This window comes from Solea solea, chromosome 6 (genome assembly GCF_958295425.1).
Source record: "Solea solea chromosome 6, fSolSol10.1, whole genome shotgun sequence".
Lineage (NCBI taxonomy): Eukaryota > Metazoa > Chordata > Actinopteri > Pleuronectiformes > Soleidae > Solea > Solea solea.
Genome location: NC_081139.1, coordinates 31,772,276 through 31,779,894, shown reverse-complemented (window position 1 = coordinate 31,779,894; position 7,619 = coordinate 31,772,276).

Here is a 7,619-nt window from a genome sequence, read left to right as displayed (position 1 = left end):
ATAGAAAAACACATCCAAACAGTGAAATCATTGCAAAATCAAACACTGAGGTTACAGAAGTATATCTTATAAGATGTTAACTTTATTTATGAGGTTTATGTTACGGGACAATAGAAAATTGAAAAAAATCAGAAAACAGCCGTATACTTGCTGAATGTGCACAACAAAAGACACAAATAGAAAAACACATCCAAACAGTGAAATCATTGCAAAATCAAACACTGACGGCATATAACTATATCTTATAAGATTTTAACTTTATTTGTGAGGTTTATGTTACGGGACAGTAGAAAATTGAAAAAAATCAGAAACAGCCGTATACATGCTGAATGTGCACAAAAACAGACACAAATAGAAAAACACATCCAAACAGTGAAATCATTGCAAAATCAAACACTGAGGTTACAGAAGTATATCTTATAAGATGTTAACTTTATTTGTGAGGTTTATGTTATGGGACAGTAGAAAATTGAAAAAAATCAGAAAACAGCCGTATACTTGCTGAATGTGCACAACAAAAGACACAAATAGAAAAACACATCCAAACAGTGAAATCATTGCAAAATCAAACACTGAAGGCATATAACTATATCTTATAAGATGTTAACTTTATTTGTGAGGTTTATGTTATGCGACAGTAGAAAATTGAAAAAAATCAGAAAACAGCCATATACTTGCTGAACGTGCACAAAAACAGACACAAATAGAAAAACACATCCAAACAGTGAAATCATTGCAAAATCAAACACTGAAGGCATATAACTATATCTTATAAGATGTTAACTTTATTTATGAGGTTTATGTTACGGGACAATAGAAAATTGAAAAAAATCAGAAAACAGCCGTATACTTGCTGAATGTGCAAAACAAAAGACACAAATAGAAAAACACATCCAAACAGTGAAATCATTGCAAAATCAAACACTGAAGGCATATAACTATATCTTATAAGATGTTAACTTTATTTATGAGGTTTATGTTACGGGACAATAGAAAATTGAAAGAAATCAGAAAACAGCCGTATACTTGCTGAATGTGCACAAAAACAGTCACAAATAGAAAAACACATCCAAACAGTGAAATCATTACAAAATCAAACACTGAGGTTACAGAAGTATATCTTATAAGATGTTAACTTTATTTGTGAGGTTTATGTTATGGGACAGTAGAAAATTGAAAAAAATCAGAAAACAGCCGTATACTTGCTGAATGTGCACAAAAACAGACACAAACAGAAAAACACATCCAAACAGTGAAATCATTGCAAAATCAAACACTGAGGTTACAGAAGTATATCTTATAAGATGTTAACTTTATTTGTGAGGTTTATGTTATGGGACAGTAGAAAATTGAAAAAAATCAGAAAACAGCCGTATACTTGCTGAATGTGCACAAAAACAGACACAAATAGAAAAACACATCCAAACAGTGAAATCATTGCAAAATCAAACACTGAAGGCATATAACTATATCTTATAAGATGTTAACTTTATTTATGAGGTTTATGTTACGGGAAAATAGAAAATTGAAAAAAATCAGAAAACAGCCGTATACTTGCTGAATGTGCACAAAAACAGACACAAATAGAAAAACACATCCAAACAGTGAAATCATTGCAAAATCAAACACTGAAGGCATATAACTATATCTTATAAGATGTTAACTTTATTTGTGAGGTTTATGTTATGCGACAGTAGAAAATTGAAAAAAATCAGAAAACAGCCGTATACTTGCTGAATGTGCACAACAAAAGACACAAATAGAAAAACACATCCAAACAGTGAAATCATTGCAAAATCAAACACTGAAGGCATATAACTATATCTTATAAGATTTTAACTTTATTTGTGAGGTTTATGTTATGGGACAGTAGAAAATTGAAAAAAATCAGAAAACAGCCGTATACTTGCTGAATGTGCACAAAAACAGACACAAATAGAAAAACACATCCAAACAGTGAAATCATTGCAAAATCAAACACTGAAGGCATATAACTATATCTTATAAGATGTTAACTTTATTTGTGAGGTTTATGTTATGCGACAGTAGAAAATTGAAAAAAATCATAAAACAGCCGTATACTTGCTGAATGTGCACAACAAAAGACACAAATAGAAAAACACACCCAAACATTGAAATCATTGCAAAATCAAACACTGAGGTTACAGAAGTATATCTTATAAGATGTTAACTTTATTTGTGAGGTTTATGTTATGGAACAGTAGAAAATTGAAAAAAATCAGAAAACAGCCGTATACTTGCTGAATGTGCACAAACACAGACACACATAGAAAAACACATCCAAACAGTGAAATCATTGCAAAATCAAACACTGAGGTTACAGAAGTATATCTTAAAAGATGTTAACTTTATTTGTGAGGTTTATGTTATGGGACAGTAGAAAATTGAAAAAAATCTGAAAACAGCCGTATACTTGCTGAATGTGCACAAAAACAGTCACAAATAGAAAAACACATCCAAACAGTGAAATCATTGCAAAATCAAACACTGAGGTTACAGAAGTATATCTTATAAGATGTTAACTTTATTTGTGAGGTTTATGTTATGGGACAGTAGAAAATTGAAAAAAATCAGAAAACAGCCGTATACTTGCTGAATGCGCACAAAAAAAGACACAAATAGAAAAACACATCCAAACAGTGAAATCATTGCAAAATCAAACACTGAAGGCATATAACTATATCTTATAAGATGTTAACTTTATTTGTGAGGTTTATGTTATGGAACAGTAGAAAATTGAAAAAAATCAGAAAACAGCCGTATACTTGCTGAATGTGCACAAAAACAGACACAAATAGAAAAACACATCCAAACAGTGAAATCATTGCAAAATCAAACACTGAAGGCATATAACTATATCTTATAAGATGTTAACTTTATTTGTGAGGTTTATGTTATGCGACAGTAGAAAATTGAAAAAAATCAGAAAACAGCCGTATACTTGCTGAATGTGCACAAAGACAGACACAAATAGAAAAACACATCCAAACAGTGAAATCATTGCAAAATCAAACACTGAAGGCATATAACTATATCTTATAAGAGGTTAACTTTATTTATGAGGTTAATGTTACGGGACAATAGAAAATTGCAAAAAATCAGAAAACAGCCGTATACTTGCTGAATGTGCACAACAAAAGACACAAATAGAAAAACACATCCAAACAGTGAAATCATTGCAAAATCAAACACTGAGGTTACAGAAGTATATCTTAAAAGATGTTAACTTTATTTGTGAGGTTTATGTTATGGGACAGTAGAAAATTGAAAAAAATCAGAAAACAGCCGTATACTTGCTGAATGTGCACAAAAACACTCACAAATAGAAAAGCACATCCAAACAGTGAAATCATTGCAAAATCAAACACTGAGGTTACAGAAGTATATCTTATAAGATGTTAACTTTATTTGTGAGGTTTATGTTATGGGACAGTAGAAAATTGAAAAAAATCAGAAAACAGCCGTATACTTGCTGAATGTGCACAACAAAAGACACAAATAGAAAAACACATCCAAACAGTGAAATCATTGCAAAATCAAACACTGAAGGCATATAACTATATCTTATAAGATGTTAACTTTATTTGTGAGGTTTATGTTATGCGACAGTAGAAAATTGAAAAAAATCAGAAAACAGCCATATACTTGCTGAACGTGCACAAAAACAGACACAAATAGAAAAACACATCCAAACAGTGAAATCATTGCAAAATCAAACACTGAGGTTACAGAAGTATATCTTATAAGATGTTAACTTTATTTGTGAGGTTTATGTTATGGGACAGTAGAAAATTGAAAAAAATCAGAAAACAGCCGTATACTTGCTGAATGTGCACAAAAACAGACACAAATAGAAAAACACATCCAAACAGTGAAATCATTGCAAAATCAAACACTGAAGGCATATAACTATATCTTATAAGATGTTAACTTTATTTATGAGGTTTATGTTACGGGAAAATAGAAAATTGAAAAAAATCAGAAAACAGCCGTATACTTGCTGAATGTGCACAAAAACAGACACAAATAGAAAAACACATCCAAACAGTGAAATCATTGCAAAATCAAACACTGAAGGCATATAACTATATCTTATAAGATGTTAACTTTATTTATGAGGTTTATGTTACGGGACAATAGAAAATTGAAAGAAATCAGAAAACAGCCGTATACTTGCTGAATGTGCACAACAAAAGACACAAATAGAAAAACACATCCAAACAGTGAAATCATTGCAAAATCAAACACTGAAGGCATATAACTATATCTTATAAGATGTTAACTTTATTTGTGAGGTTTATGTTATGGGACAGTAGAAAATTGAAAAAAATCAGAAAACAGCCATATACTTGTTGAACGTGTACAAAAACAGACACAAATAGAAAAACACATCCAAACAGTGAAATCATTGCAAAATCAAACACTGAAGGCATATAACTATATCTTATAAGATGTTAACTTTATTTATGAGGTTTATGTTACGGGACAATAGAAAATTGAAAAAAATCAGAAAACAGCCGTATACATGCTGAATGTGCACAACAAAAGACACAAATAGAAAAACACATCCAAACAGTGAAATCATTGCAAAATCAAACACTGAGGTTACAGAAGTATATCTTATAAGATGTTAACTTTATTTGTGAGGTTTATGTTATGCGACAGTAGAAAATTGAAAAAAATCAGAAAACAGCCGTATACTTGCTGAACGTGCACAAAAACAGACACAAATAGAAAAACACATCCAAACAGTGAAATCATTGAAAAATCAAACACTGAGGTTACAGAAGTATATCTTATAAGATGTTAACTTTATTTGTGAGGTTTATGTTATGGAACAGTAGAAAATTGAAAAAAATCAGAAAACAGCCGTATACTTGCTGAATGCGCACAAAAACAGACACAAATAGAAAAACACATCCAAACAGTGAAATCATTGCAAAATCAAACACTGAAGGCATATAACTATATCTTATAAGATGTTAACTTTATTTGTGAGGTTTATGTTATGGAACAGTAGAAAATTGAAAAAAATCAGAAAACAGCCGTATACTTGCTGAATGTGCACAAAAACAGACACAAATAGAAAAACACATCCAAACAGTGAAATCATTGCAAAATCAAACACTGAAGGCATATAACTATATCTTATAAGATGTTAACTTTATTTGTGAGGTTTATGTTATGGAACAGTAGAAAATTGAAAAAAATCAGAAAACAGCCGTATACTTGCTGAATGTGCACAAAAACAGACACAAATAGAAAAACACATCCAAACAGTGAAATCATTGCAAAATCAAACACTGAGGTTACAGAAGTATATCTTAAAAGATGTTAACTTTATTTGTGAGGTTTATGTTATGGGACAGTAGAAAATTGAAAAAAATCAGAAAACAGCCGTATACTTGCTGAATGTGCACAAAAACAGTCACAAATAGAAAAACACATCCAAACAGTGAAATCATTGCAAAATCAAACACTGAGGTTACAGAAGTATATCTTATAAGATGTTAACTTTATTTGTGAGGTTTATGTTATGGGACAGTAGAAAATTGAAAAAAATCAGAAAACAGCCGTATACTTGCTGAATGTGCACAAAAACAGACACAAATAGAAAAACACATCCAAACAGTGAAATCATCGCAAAATCAAACACTGAGGTTACAGAAGTATATCTTATAAGATGTTAACTTTATTTGTGAGGTTTATGTTATGGGACAGTAGAAAATTGAAAAAAATCAGAAAACAGCCGTATACTTGCTGAATGTGCACAAAAACAGACACAAATAGAAAAACACATCCAAACAGTGAAATCATTGCAAAATCAAACACTGAAGGCATATAACTATATCTTATAAGATGTTAACTTTATTTATGAGGTTTATGTTACGGGACAATAGAAAATTGAAAGAAATCAGAAAACAGCCGTATACTTGCTGAATGTGCACAACAAAAGACACAAATAGAAAAACACATCCAAACAGTGAAATCATTGCAAAATCAAACACTGAAGGCATATAACTATATCTTATAAGATGTTAACTTTATTTGTGAGGTTTATGTTATGGGACAGTAGAAAATTGAAAAAAATCAGAAAACAGCCGTATACTTGCTGAATGTGCACAAAAACAGACACAAATAAAAAAACACAACCAAACAGTGAAATCATTGCAAAATCAAACACTGAGGTTACAGAAGTATATCTTATAAGATGTTAACTTTATTTGTGAGGTTTATGTTATGGAACAGTAGAAAATTGAAAAAAATCAGAAAACAGCCGTATACTTGCTGAATGTGCACAAACACAGATACACATAGAAAAACACATCCAAACAGTGAAATCATTGCAAAATCAAACACTGAGGTTACAGAAGTATATCTTATAAGATGTTAACTTTATTTGTGAGGTTTATGTTATGGGACAGTAGAAAATTGAAAAAAATCAGAAAACAGCCGTATACTTGCTGAATGTGCACAAAAACAGACACAAATAGAAAAACACATCCAAACAGTGAAATCATTGCAAAATCAAACACTGAAGGCATATAACTATATCTTATAAGATGTTAACTTTATTCATGAGGTTTATGTTACGGGACAATAGAAAATTGAAAGAAATCAGAAAACAGCCGTATACTTGCTGAATGTGCACAACAAAAGACACAAATAGAAAAACACATCCAAACAGTGAAATCATTGCAAAATCAAACACTGAAGGCATATAACTATATCTTATAAGATGTTAACTTTATTTGTGAGGTTTATGTTATGGGACAGTAGAAAATTGAAAAAAATCAGAAAACAGCCGTATACTTGCTGAATGTGCACAAAAACAGACACAAATAGAAAAACACAACCAAACAGTGAAATCATTGCAAAATCAAACACTGAGGTTACAGAAGTATATCTTATAAGATGTTAACTTTATTTGTGAGGTTTATGTTATGGAACAGTAGAAAATTGAAAAAAATCAGAAAACAGCCGTATACTTGCTGAATGTGCACAAACACAGACACACATAGAAAAACACATCCAAACAGTGAAATCATTGCAAAATCAAACACTGAGGTTACAGAAGTATATCTTATAAGATGTTAACTTTATTTATGAGGTTTATGTTACGGGACAATAGAAAATTGAAAAAAATCAGAAAACAGCCGTATACTTGCTGAATGTGCACAAAAACAGACACAAATAGAAAAACACATCCAAACAGTGAAATCATTGCAAAATCAAACACTGAGGTTACAGAAGTATATCTTATAAGATGTTAATTTTATTTGTGAGGTTTATGTTATGGGACAGTAGAAAATTGAAAAAAATCAGAAAACAGCCGTATACTTGCTGAATGTGCACAACAAAAGACACAAATAGAAAAACACATCCAAACAGTGAAATCATTGCAAAATCAAACACTGAAGGCATATAACTATATCTTATAAGATGTTAACTTTATTTGTGAGGTTTATGTTATGCGACAGTAGAAAATTGAAAAAAATCAGAAAACAGCCATATACTTGCTGAACGTGCACAAAAACAGACACAAATAGAAAAACACATCCAAACAGTGAAATCATTGCAAAATCAAACACTGAAGG